At 28.8% G+C, this 13594-nt stretch overlaps 1 long non-coding RNA gene across 1 annotated transcript in view; it reads left to right on the top strand.

Annotated features, from left to right (window-relative positions):
* Window positions 1–3594, top strand: part of LOC111632159 — a 13782-nt gene extending 10188 nt beyond the window's left edge. Inside the window, exons 3-4 of the long non-coding RNA XR_002757822.1 lie at window positions 3318–3368; window positions 3464–3594. This is a non-coding gene — a long non-coding RNA (uncharacterized LOC111632159). The remainder of the gene's footprint in view (window positions 1–3317; window positions 3369–3463) is intronic.
* Window positions 3595–13594: the final 10000 nt, after the last annotated feature.

Raw genomic sequence — 13594 nt, 5'->3', positions numbered from 1 at the left:
AACCAAATCAACAGTTGATAAAGGTTTTTGAAAAAAAACGAAGAACTTTACAAAGAAATATAATCTTTGTAACAAACTAAAAGACGAAAATAGTTAAAAAATTTTATTTTAGAAATTTCTGTAGAAAATAATAAAGTGCTTGCTTTTATAATATGGTTTGGCAACTGTCAATAATACTCATATTTGTTTAATTTATGTAAATATTACGCTAAGAAGATTTTTGTTAGATGACGTCGTCTTAGATTTCTTAGAGTATTCGTATGAATTAGGTGTTGATACCATTTATCTACACCTAATTCGTCAGGGGTGGGTCTGCAGATATGCAGACTCACCCCGGGCGAATTTCGAAAGATGTTTGTTTTCGGATTCGATGATTCATTTCGGACATATCGGGTTGCAAAGTACTGAATTTCTCTAACATTTTGTATAAGAAAATTTCAAAAACATTTTGTAACAATGAAATTTTGCAGCAGTTCAGTGTCAGATTGTTGAGATGCGCTTTCCACTACCCCATAATGGAGAAGATAGAATCCGATATATCAGGACATTTATTAAAATATCTAATATAATAAATTCATATATCTAATATAATAATATATTAATATAATAAAATATAAAATAAATAAATTAAAATAATTAAAATATCAGAAATCAATTGTCTATTGAGTATCTGTGCCCATTATCATTGAGTGATAAGCCCTTACTATTATCTGCCTCATGGTTATAGATATTTTTATTAATTTAATTATACCTAGGGCTAAAAGCAATTTCTGTAATAACTTTAAAGTATTTGAGATTCCCACCCGAACTCGAACTCGGATCCATTAAAGTACTGTATAAGTATAATTTTAAAACTTCTTTATTTCTCTACTGTACACAATTTTTAAAAATTTTTAATTGTCAAAAGACTAAATTAACTTAAAAGGATTGCATTGAATTGATTAAATACCAATTACAAACTACAGTTGAATTTACCTTACCTACAGTTGAAAAGAAGAATTAAATTCCTGCTTGCGACCCACTTATTTTTATATCTATAGACTATATACAAAATAAAATATCTGTATGTCTGTCTGTCTTCTATACCCTTATAATCTCTTTGACCGAACTGCATCAAATTTTTATAGTTACTCTTCAGGATTCTGCGGAAAATATAGTGCTACCATAAAACCTGGACATCCCACTTCCTCCCCTAATTTCCCCTAATTCCCTTGACCCTTCGTGATAAGCATAACAATTGAGGCTAAAATAACGTAACTTTTAATATTGTTTTTACAATATTTTAAAATTTGTCCTTATTACTTTGTGCTTCGGCATGTGTAATAATAATAATATAATTGTTGTGTAATACCTTTAAACTGCCACATAGTGTTGTAATTCTTAGAATTCCTTTCGTAAGAAACATCATTTCTCTCACCTGAAATTAATTAATTAATATTTTTTATATAAGCAAATTTATCAAATATTTAGGTTATTTCATTCTTGTTTAACAAAATAATTTCATCACCTCGTCTATTTTAAAAGGACATGTTTTCGTATGAAAGCTCTAATGGGTTTAGTTCTTATCTTATTACGACTTGCATTCACTTTGTGTTTCTATAATTATATAAATTCGGATTTTATCCATTTACTTTTTACATTATGTGAACCTTTCACTCTTACGTTTTTAATTTGATAGTTTTCATGCTTTTTTATTAATGGATCTTTATCGATTTCCTTTCTTCAGTTCAGTTTTCTTTTAAAATTAATATGTCTTTCATATTTTTCCATTTCTTCAATTAGAAGTAAAAAATCTTTTCGTTTAGTATAGATTTCTCTATTTATATATAAAATTTACCTAGATGTAATTTAAATATATAATATCGTAGCTATTATTATTAGTATTATATTTTGTATAATTGAGCGGAGCGAGGCAGCGCTCTCTTAGTTAACGGTCAACCCCTTCGAAACAGCTTAACAGATTTAAATAAATTCTTGCATACAAATAGAATTCACATCGTTCTACGCCATCACGCAAACAGAATTTTAAAATTCGACCTGTAACCGGAGATATACAAGGTCAAAGTTCACAATGTTAAGTCTATGGGCGAGTGGAGCGAGGTTTCCGGCTAAGACAGGGAATCTAATATGTATATAAATATATTTATTATTTATATTATATCATATTATATATACAGTATTTTATGTTAATTTGAAGATAAAAATGTCGTTAAATGTTTTTAAAAATTGCTTAATTAATATCAGGAATTTAAAATAATTTACTGTACATTTTACTGTTTAAAATTACACATACAAAATTTATACTTCACTAATGGAATTTCAACTTCAAATAACAAAGAAAATAGACTTATAATAAACATTGATATAATTAAATTTAACTAAGTAATAAACTTAATATTTGTGTCTTTATAGAATAAATTTACATTAAAAAGTTTTGCAAGAAATTTTTAATTTATCCATTAATTTTTCTTAAATAAGTAAACACAGACGTCTCAATTAATTTACATTTTAATTATTAAATATATTAAATTAATCTATCAAATGCATTTTATTTACTTTGCTTGCACGAATTGATTGCTGCAAACATCATCTAACTTTTACGTCAAGGAGCATCTTTAAAATATTCCGCATTATATATAGATTTAAAATGAAAATATTTGACAGTTTGTTAATATTCTGTACCATTTGATGAAACTATTGAAATTTAATTTCATTAACTAAGAAGATTATTTAATATACTTAAAATTAAGTCATGTACAATAAATTACTAGAGAGAGAGGAAGCGAGTGGGTGGTTGCTGTTTAGTTTTGTGAAGGAATTATAATTTTATATATAGTTTTACGTAGTTCTGAATTTTCTATACATAGAATACATTTTCTATAACTAATATTATAAAGCCATATGTTGTTTTTGCAGTCACTTAATTAATTTTTATTGCAGCCTATTGCCGGCCTATTGCATCCTTTCATTCCTTTTTATTTCATCCTATTGTCGGTCTATTGCAATCCTTTCATTCTTTTTTATTACAAATGTACTTCATATTTACAAAATTGCTCTTAGCAGATCTCTTTTGAAGCTATAAATTAATTTGCTGTTAGAAACTTAACTAATTTTATGTCTTTATAATGGTATGGGCCGAACCCTCTACAATAAATATGAATAAGCATTATTTGAAGATGCTTAAATAAATTTAACAATAAAATTTATTTACACCATAAATAGAACATTCACTCCATAATACATTTAAGTTTAATTTTCGATCTGATAAAATTTAACATTTCATCTGTTGTAATGAAATTGCTTAAATTTCATTTCAGTTTTCAACTGACTGATACGATGATACAATTTATCAATCAATCTCCTGTTATGTAAGACTTTGATTTCCATTCGGAAAATTTTTAATTAAATCCTTATTTTTGTAATTAAATTGAATTTTTAAAATATTGTTTTATTGATTATTCAGATATACAGGATAGTCCAAATTAGTTAACTCAGTCAGCTGGCATTCGGTTGACTAACTTTTGGTCATCTGTATTACGACATTTCTACTCATACGGGATATTCGATTGTCGTTTTAGAAAGATCTGAAGAGCCATAATTAATATCATCTAACAGAAAAATACAGAATTATCGTTAAGACACAGGAAAATAAAACTTTGATATAATTTAACCGTTAATATATTAATGATTTATACATGTATTAAGTATTTACTACGTTTACTGCACACATACCTACACACACATATAGGGGAGATCGGGGCAACTTATTATATAATTAATACGCTAATTATCAAACTCATTTCTTGAAATACTTGTAAGAATTAAATATAAATTCAAGTTGATTGATACACAAAACAGATTTTTATTAATTTCTTATTAGTGTGACAAGTAAGAAAGTCGAATATATAAAATTTTTATATGATAATTTTAAAAATTTTTAATTGTCAAAAGACTAAATTAACTTAAAAGGATTGCATTGAATTGCTTTAAAATATATATGAAATGTGAAGTTGATTTTGAAAAGAATTTTGAATTATAATTACATAAATATTTTATCAGTGTTTAATTATAAACAAGTTTTAATAATAATAAAAATGTCGAAGATTCATCCTATTATGAATATATTTGATTTATTGTAAGTAACTAATTAACAAATGATTGTTTACACAAAACAACAACAATTTTCTGAAAATTTTATGACAAAGTGTAAACAGCTTAATGTATTTAAATTAAAATCATAAAAATGATATGCAACTTATTTTAATAAAATAAATAACATTGTTTTATTCTATTATAATACAAAATAATTTTTTATAAATTTTTAAATCAAATATGCATGTTTATATCGTTTAATTAATTGTTTAAACAAAATTACGTAAATGTTATAATTTATTTAAAAATTTTAACGTTATCAAAACATTTTTATAATTGTCCACATTATTTAATATCGTGTTTGCACTTTTTGTATAAATAAAGAAAGAACTTTACTTATTACAAGTGTTCTGAAAGAAAATTTTATAGGACAAAATTCTTTTTAAAAACATTTATTTGAACTAAGTGAAATGTAAACATGTAATTCTTTGTAACAATAATTCTGCATTTGTATTTCTGTTTAAAAACTTTTGAAATTTGGAGGTAAAGTAAACTGTTTTTAAGATCTAACTTGGTGTAGACCCTTTGCATAAAAATTACGAGTTACAAAACTTATAATACTTGCAGCTTGTTACAAAACTTACTATTACATTTCGCTCATAATTTGTAACTTGTAAAGTTTATAACAAATACAAACCGGTCCAGACTCCGCTAATTTATCGAGGGCAAAACTAATCGTGCCGCGACGCTACTCTTGCTAGTTAATCCTATTGTATATAAGAGCGGTTTATTATGGACTGATAGGCTAAATCAACAATAGTAAATACAATTTTGAGTGATATATTTATTTCCGGTTTTATTCCGTAAACAAAAAATATAAAGTAAAGGAAAGAAACTGAACGTCCATCTATTGATAATCTGCCAGTGATTGGATTATTCACACTGAATACCATTTGTCGCTGGTTCACACCTGATTTCTGGCTGGTCATGTGAAATTTTTTGGGTTTTCTTTACGTATCTAATACCTGAATAGAGGCCAGTTCCCATATAAAGTCTTCTCGGGAGGCATCCCCTTGACAGGTCGACCACGTGTTGCATTGCCATATCCCATCAAATGAAGCCTAACCAAATCAACAGTTGATAAAGGTTTTTGAAAAAAAACGAAGAACTTTACAAAGAAATATAATCTTTGTAACAAACTAAAAGACGAAAATAGTTAAAAAATTTTATTTTAGAAATTTCTGTAGAAAATAATAAAGTGCTTGCTTTTATAATATGGTTTGGCAACTGTCAATAATACTCATATTTGTTTAATTTATGTAAATATTACGCTAAGAAGATTTTTGTTAGATGACGTCGTCTTAGATTTCTTAGAGTATTCGTATGAATTAGGTGTTGATACCATTTATCTACACCTAATTCGTCAGGGGTGGGTCTGCAGATATGCAGACTCACCCCGGGCGAATTTCGAAAGATGTTTGTTTTCGGATTCGATGATTCATTTCGGACATATCGGGTTGCAAAGTACTGAATTTCTCTAACATTTTGTATAAGAAAATTTCAAAAACATTTTGTAACAATGAAATTTTGCAGCAGTTCAGTGTCAGATTGTTGAGATGCGCTTTCCACTACATGACTCTGTAAACACTTTTCAGTCAAGCGCGTGCCATGCGTAGCTATGATTTGCATGTGAGTTCCATTAATGAGATTCTTACGAAATCCTCTCGAGGTGAACGGTTTCTTTCGCCATCGATTGACTTGAAAGATCGATGCAATTGTTGTTCTTCGGCGGAACATAAACACTGCAAAGGGTCTCATCAAGGGAAGTGGCATGCAAATCATATCAATTCATGGTTACTCGCTTAAAAGCAAAATGCTGACAGGATCAAGTAGCGGACAGTGCATAAAGTTCATTTCATCGGATACTACTCTTCTTTAAAAGATGTGTCGCTATCAGTATCCAGTAACTCGCGCATTTGCCATGACGATTGTCAACAGGGGACAAGACCAATATCTTTGCAATGTAGCGGTCTACCTTTTTTCTCCTCCTGTCTTTGCTCAAAACTTTACGTTTCTATGAATTGTTCACGATCCTTTGATGGCTTAAAGATATTCATTGAGAGTCAGAGTAGCCAGAAGGACTTGGGTCCTATTGGATTTAGCATCTTAAACGTGGTATACAAAATAATTTTGTAATCCAGTTTTGTGCTTGGGTGGTGAGAGCATTAAATTTCTCGTAATCCAGACTACAAGTAAGTTTTGGTAGACATTAAATTTTAATTTTTAATTCCAAATTAACTTTTTATATTTAAATGCTTTATTCTATGAGTACCGTCTGCTAGTGTTGTATATTTTAAAATTAATGTTATGAAATTACCCTATATGAAATAATTAAGAATACCCATAAATTTAAATTTGTATACATAAACATTACATGAGCGCATATTTGACTTGTGGGATTTTTGTTTCAATATTTTAATGGTGTAAATAAGCAAAATTATTTTACATTAAATTATTACATCTAAATTAAAATCTTATTTTATAATCTAATACATGTAAATAAAAATGAAATATATGTTATTGTGACATCGTCAGAATTCTGGACTGCAATTTTTTTCATTTAATTTGAAAAATCACGTGACTTCCGGTTCGGGACGGGAAGTATATATACAACTAATCGGGCCTTTGGACACTATGCTTTCCATAGCTAATCTCAATTTTCATCTAACTCCGTTCTCGAGATTAACGAGGGACAGACGGACAGACGGACAGACGAATGACAGTGGGAGTTTATATGTTTGCATTTCTACTGATAAAATAGAGAAACAATTGAATTCCTACACATTTGTGAATGGTTTACTATGATGTCAAATGCATCATAGTAAATACACGTACAAATATGTGTATGACGCAAAAATGACGTAACTCAGACCCTTACCTTAAAATAATGATTCTTAAAAGAGGAGTGCAAGCAACCCTGGGATGTAAGATATTTTCTGGGAGTACGAGACGTGTTTAAAGATATAAGGATATATTGTTTACAAATTTTTCCTCAAACCCTTAAACTGTACTTAAAGTTAATCCCTATTGATATGAGAAAATAGGGCGATCCCATCCCCTTAAATAAAGACATGACGAATTTTTCATGTTAGTGAGAAAGAGTATTTTAAAACTTTAGTGCGATGTAGGTAGCAGAAAAGGTTAAGAACTATTGGTTTAGAGCATGAACTCCCTAAAGATAAAGGAAATATTTTAGAAATATGACCTGTTACATAACTTCCCCTTTCTTATTATGGACATTTCGAATCTGTTTTAAGATTTTAATTAAAAAACAGATAAGGAGAACGTAAAGAGAGATTTAATACGAAAATTTAGATTGAAAAAAACACTATTAGTTAATAAAATATAAAATATTACTAATGTTATTTTGAAGGAGATACATTTAATGATGCATATAACAAAGATAATACCAGTCGGCACAACTTGCAAGTCGAAAAGAATTATCTAAATTGTATTTTATGACGTAAATTCAATTAACAAACAGGAGTTAAAATTGAATATTCGCATAAATGTAATAATATTGAATATTCGCATAAATGTAATAATAAGAAAGTGCATTGTATGAATTTGGATTGAAAAACAATTCTATAAAATAAAATTAATCAACTGTTTTATTAAAAAGCTGACATCAATGCCCTGTGATTCATAATATAAACATTTTAAAAACTTCAAATACATTGATATAAATAGAAAAATTGAAGAATTTTAAAGTATATTATAGTTAAGGCTAAGACATGTAGGCACTAAAAACAGTATTAACTTGTATAATTTTTAGTGCCTTAATTATAATAAACTGAAAGCAATATATAAGGTTTTTGTTTTTTCAATTTTCAGATAATTTTAAAAAAATGTTTAATGTATTTTTTTTATAATCCTATTCAATTATCCTATAATATTTTAATAGAATTTAAATATAGTAAAACCTGAATCAAGGTTGCTTGTTGTTCTCTATTATATGTGTTTGGTTAGCACAATGTTGCTGTTGAGAACGTATCATACAGGAACACTTTAAGAGGAAAAAGGTTGCTTTATTGACTTGGACGGATATGCAGAATCATCTACCAATGGCTACACAACCCCCCTTCTCGTCAACCCAAACCAAAAACACAGGTAACTTACAAAAAGTTAGTTTATATCCCTACTATTTTTGAAAACATCCAAAAGATCTTAACACCATATAACATTATTTTAGCTCCCACACTAAACAATAAAATCAAAAATTCCTTAAAAATCAATGAACAAAGTAATAGTAACACAGACATTTTACTTAATAACAATCTAGTCTACAGCTTTGCCTGTACTTGTCATCCTAAATTCTATTACATAGGTGAAACCAGTAGAGTACTAAAAACCCGGATAAATGAACATATTAGAGCCATAAAATATAATTACATCAACTCTGCAGTTGCTACTCATTGCAACCAAACTGGCTGCGAGATCTCACCCGACAGCATCAAAATACTTAAAAGGGAAAAAAACATTTTTAAAAGGAAATTCTACGAACATATCGAAATTATTAAAACTAAAGAAACACACAGAATGAACTTAAATACTGGTACTGTCATAAATGACATCTGGCAGCCTTTCCTAAGATGCAAAGCCCATTAAGTTGTCCTACCATCCTCCCACCTTAACCCCCACTGTGCAATTCCCACCAACCTCTGTATATGTTACAAGGATCCCTCACTTCTTTGTAACATCTCCCATCAGACCTGTTCTCTACACATCTCTTCTGTATTATGTCACATCCTACAGGTATTTCGTTAATTTTTCATAATTTACACCTTTTTAATATATACTTTTTTAGTTTTGTGCATACCACTTTTTATTTTAACACACATTATACTATCCTCAGGTGCATGTATATTGATCTGATAGCACTATTTGCTCATTCCTCCTCCCGTGTTTAAATATGTGTATATATATCTTATGTGTAATACCAGCTTAATGGTCACTATCTCAGGTAATTGTATTTTATCATATAAATCACTGTACGCGTATACTAATTTTTTAAATGAATTCTGTAAATTTTGATACCTGTAACCAATTTGATAATTATGTAATAATAATAGGACTGAAGAGGGGCATTAAGCCCGAAATGCATATCCGTCCAAGTCAATAAAGCAACCTTTTTCCTCTTAAAGTGTTCCTGTATGATACGTTCTCAACAGCAACATTGTGCTAACCAAACACATATAATAGAGAACAACAAGCAACCTTGATTCAAGAATAATATATCCTGCCAAGATCCAGCGAACACCAAAAAGATGGAAGAAGAACTGAACAAACTACTAACAGATATCTGGTATCTTAATATTATCTTATTAGAACAATTAGAATTTCCAACACTAATCTTACCTAAATCCATATCATCATCAATGCAAAATCATGATGTTAAAAAAGTAAATAAGTTAATTTTAAAATCAACAATTAATTTTAAAAGATACAAAATTAAAAAACTCAAAGCTAAAATCAAAAAAGTTAAAGGTAAACACACGTTCGAAGTCAACTATGACAACCCATATGCTCTTAGAAAATATAATAAGTTAGTTAAAAAACTTAATTATCCTACTTTAGACGAACGAAAAAACTGGGAACAAACGTTAGTTATAAACCAAAGTACTTGCATAATACCTAATTTCGTTATAGACTTTTTAATCAAAGGTCTAAACTTCAATGGCCCAACAAAAATTAATTATAATGATTTCATAGTAAATTTAGAAGTCATACTTACTAAAATAGATATTGACGAAAGAGAACATATCAGAGCCAATTTTAAACACATTCTTGATCAATACAAACATGCTAGTAATCTTAAAATCAAACAAATCAAATTCCATAGCAAACTTTCACAGGTTAAAAAGTTTTTAACGGACAACAATTTAACTATAATCCCGGCTGATAAATCCAAACAAATAGTTATAATGGATAAAAGTAAATATGATAAGGTTAAACTTGATTTAATCTCTTCTCCTCAATATCACACTTTAACCGAAGACCCTACTTTAAGTATACATCAAAGCCTAGCAAAAATAACTAAAAAACTTAAATTGTCTAATTTTATTAATACTAATGATATTAACAATCTTCTTGAATACAACAGGAGAATACCCAGGCTCAACATCAGAGTAAAGACGCATAAATTAAATGAATCCTACCGCCCACTTGTTGACATTAAATTTTATATCCTTTACAACCTAGAGAAATTTCTTAAAAATAAACTAAACATATTTGAAAACTCAATTAATAGCATTAAAAACACTGACCAGTTCATTAAAAACCTCCAAAACCTAAAGGTAAATAAAAATATGAGAATGTTAAGCCTGGATATCAAAAACATGTACCCCTCAATCCAAAAAAAGTTTATAATAAATACTTTAAATAGCCTAAACTGTGATAAATGGATAACCCAACTCGTTGAATTTGTTTTAGACAACAATTACTTTATTTGTAATAATAGTTTCTTTAGGCAAACTGATGGCATCTTTATGGGCTCTTGCATCGGCCCCAAACTTGCTGAACTTTGCATGATCAACATAGACAATATCATCCATAAACTACAAGGTGTAATATTCTACAACCGTTATGTCGACGATTGCTTTGTTATTTATAACAAACAATTAACCAACCCTCATATCATACTTCATCAGGCCAACAATATCCAAAAAAACATCCTTTTCGAATTTGAAAATGAAAACAACAACAATCTCAATTTTTTAGACATCACCATACACAGACATAACAAGCACATTACTTTTAAAAAATATATAAAACCATGTAATGTCAATAAAGTAATAAATTTCCACTCCAGCACACCCATGTACATTAAAAAGAACATATTCATGATGTATATCAACAAAATCAAAACTCGTACTAGTAATATTACTAACCAAAACACCGAAATTGACCAAATTTACCGCATTTTTCAATTAAATAACTACCCCAACAGAATCATCTACCAATGGCTACACAACCCCCCTTCTCGTCAACCCAAACCAAAAACACAGGTAACTTACAAAAAGTTAGTTTATATCCCTACTATTTTTGAAAACATCCAAAAGATCTTAACACCATATAACATTATTTTAGCTCCCACACTAAACAATAAAATCAAAAATTCCTTAAAAATCAATGAACAAAGTAATAGTAACACAGACATTTTACTTAATAACAATCTAGTCTACAGCTTTGCCTGTACTTGTCATCCTAAATTCTATTACATAGGTGAAACCAGTAGAGTACTAAAAACCCGGATAAATGAACATATTAGAGCCATAAAATATAATTACATCAACTCTGCAGTTGCTACTCATTGCAACCAAACTGGCTGCGAGATCTCACCCGACAGCATCAAAATACTTAAAAGGGAAAAAAACATTTTTAAAAGGAAATTCTACGAACATATCGAAATTATTAAAACTAAAGAAACACACAGAATGAACTTAAATACTGGTACTGTCATAAATGACATCTGGCAGCCTTTCCTAAGATGCAAAGCCCATTAAGTTGTCCTACCATCCTCCCACCTTAACCCCCACTGTGCAATTCCCACCAACCTCTGTATATGTTACAAGGATCCCTCACTTCTTTGTAACATCTCCCATCAGACCTGTTCTCTACACATCTCTTCTGTATTATGTCACATCCTACAGGTATTTCGTTAATTTTTCATAATTTACACCTTTTTAATATATACTTTTTTAGTTTTGTGCATACCACTTTTTATTTTAACACACATTATACTATCCTCAGGTGCATGTATATTGATCTGATAGCACTATTTGCTCATTCCTCCTCCCGTGTTTAAATATGTGTATATATATCTTATGTGTAATACCAGCTTAATGGTCACTATCTCAGGTAATTGTATTTTATCATATAAATCACTGTACGCGTATACTAATTTTTTAAATGAATTCTGTAAATTTTGATACCTGTAACCAATTTGATAATTATGTAATAATAATAGGACTGAAGAGGGGCATTAAGCCCGAAATGCATATCCGTCCAAGTCAATAAAGCAACCTTTTTCCTCTTAAAGTGTTCCTGTATGATACGTTCTCAACAGCAACATTGTGCTAACCAAACACATAGTAAATCCTGTTTAAAATAGAACACGACGGTGCTAGTTTTTATCACATACATAATTACAATGCCGTTTACAAATAATACTGCTGATTAAATTTTACTTTTCATAATTTTTAAGGGATTGAGGGTAGTGGTGGCTCAATTCCCTTCAACTTACTGTAATAAAATTTTACATACACAATCATTCCCAATTGATATTAACGATTATACTCCTATTCGATTATTTATCGGGTTTCGGAATGTAAAGATGCTGGGTGGAACCACTCCCTTTATGCATCATTAAAAAGCACTTTCACTTTCGAGAAAGGGCCCTGATTTAACAAATTTAGTATTGTTATGCCGAAAAATTACACATTTATTCGGGTTATATTATGCAAACGACTCCCGTTTCCACATAAGACAGGTTTCTGGCTTTTAAATAGTACTTTACATAGTAATTCCTTCGTTCCCAGATTTCTTGTCCGTTTAGACAGGTTTCTGTTTTGTAAAAGGACCGATTTTGGTAGCTTACTTTATTGTTATTCACTTATTTCTCAATATACTAAAATTATTAACTCGTTGACTATGAATTTTTATCTTGAGTATTTTAATCTATTCAACTCCTTCGGTTCTAAACTTTTTGTTCTTTTAACACTTTAAAACCCAGTTTATCTTACATATAATAAAATAAGAAATTTATCACTAGAAAAAATAAAGTTTTAAAAATGAAATAAAATACTATTTTTAGAGAAAATAATTCATTAAATTATAAAAAAATCCATAAATTTTTATCACTGACACAATGTAGTAAAAATATATTTTTTGTTTTCATGTTTAGAAAAAGTTTCTTTATTTGTTACTTTTATCATGAAACTTACTTATTTTTTAAATATTTTTATAAATTTCTACAGTTATATAGGCCTATCTAGTGTATTTATATAATATATAAATAAATACATCAACTGATTATGCTTATAGTTAGCACGTGCTAATTAACAATGTATTTATATAATATATAAGTATATAGACTTATATATTATATAAATATATTGTTCATTAGCACGTGTTTAATTCGTGGTTGAGACGTCATTATGCAACCACAAAACTGTTCCTTTACGGATATCTCAACACATTAGTCTCACTCAAAAGGAAACCTGGTTTTGAAGGCCAAAAGATTCTATTTTATATGATACTGTTGTAAATTATTTTCATAGTTTGATGGCTTCCAATTTTTATCATTCAATAAGCATTGCTTTCCTAAATAAAATACTATTGAAATATTTCCCTAAGGTTTCTCTTCCAGAATTAATTTTTCTTTTTTATGAAAGAACAAGAAAATCAAACTTAAAAATTTAATTTAATATATATATATATA

This window comes from Centruroides sculpturatus, unplaced genomic scaffold, assembly GCF_000671375.1.
Source record: "Centruroides sculpturatus isolate CEXI.00-Female unplaced genomic scaffold, Cexi_2.0 scaffold760, whole genome shotgun sequence".
In the NCBI taxonomy this organism is placed as follows: domain Eukaryota; kingdom Metazoa; phylum Arthropoda; class Arachnida; order Scorpiones; family Buthidae; genus Centruroides; species Centruroides sculpturatus.
The sequence above is the reverse complement of the archived record's forward strand: the minus strand, read 5'-3'. Positions and strand labels throughout refer to the sequence as shown.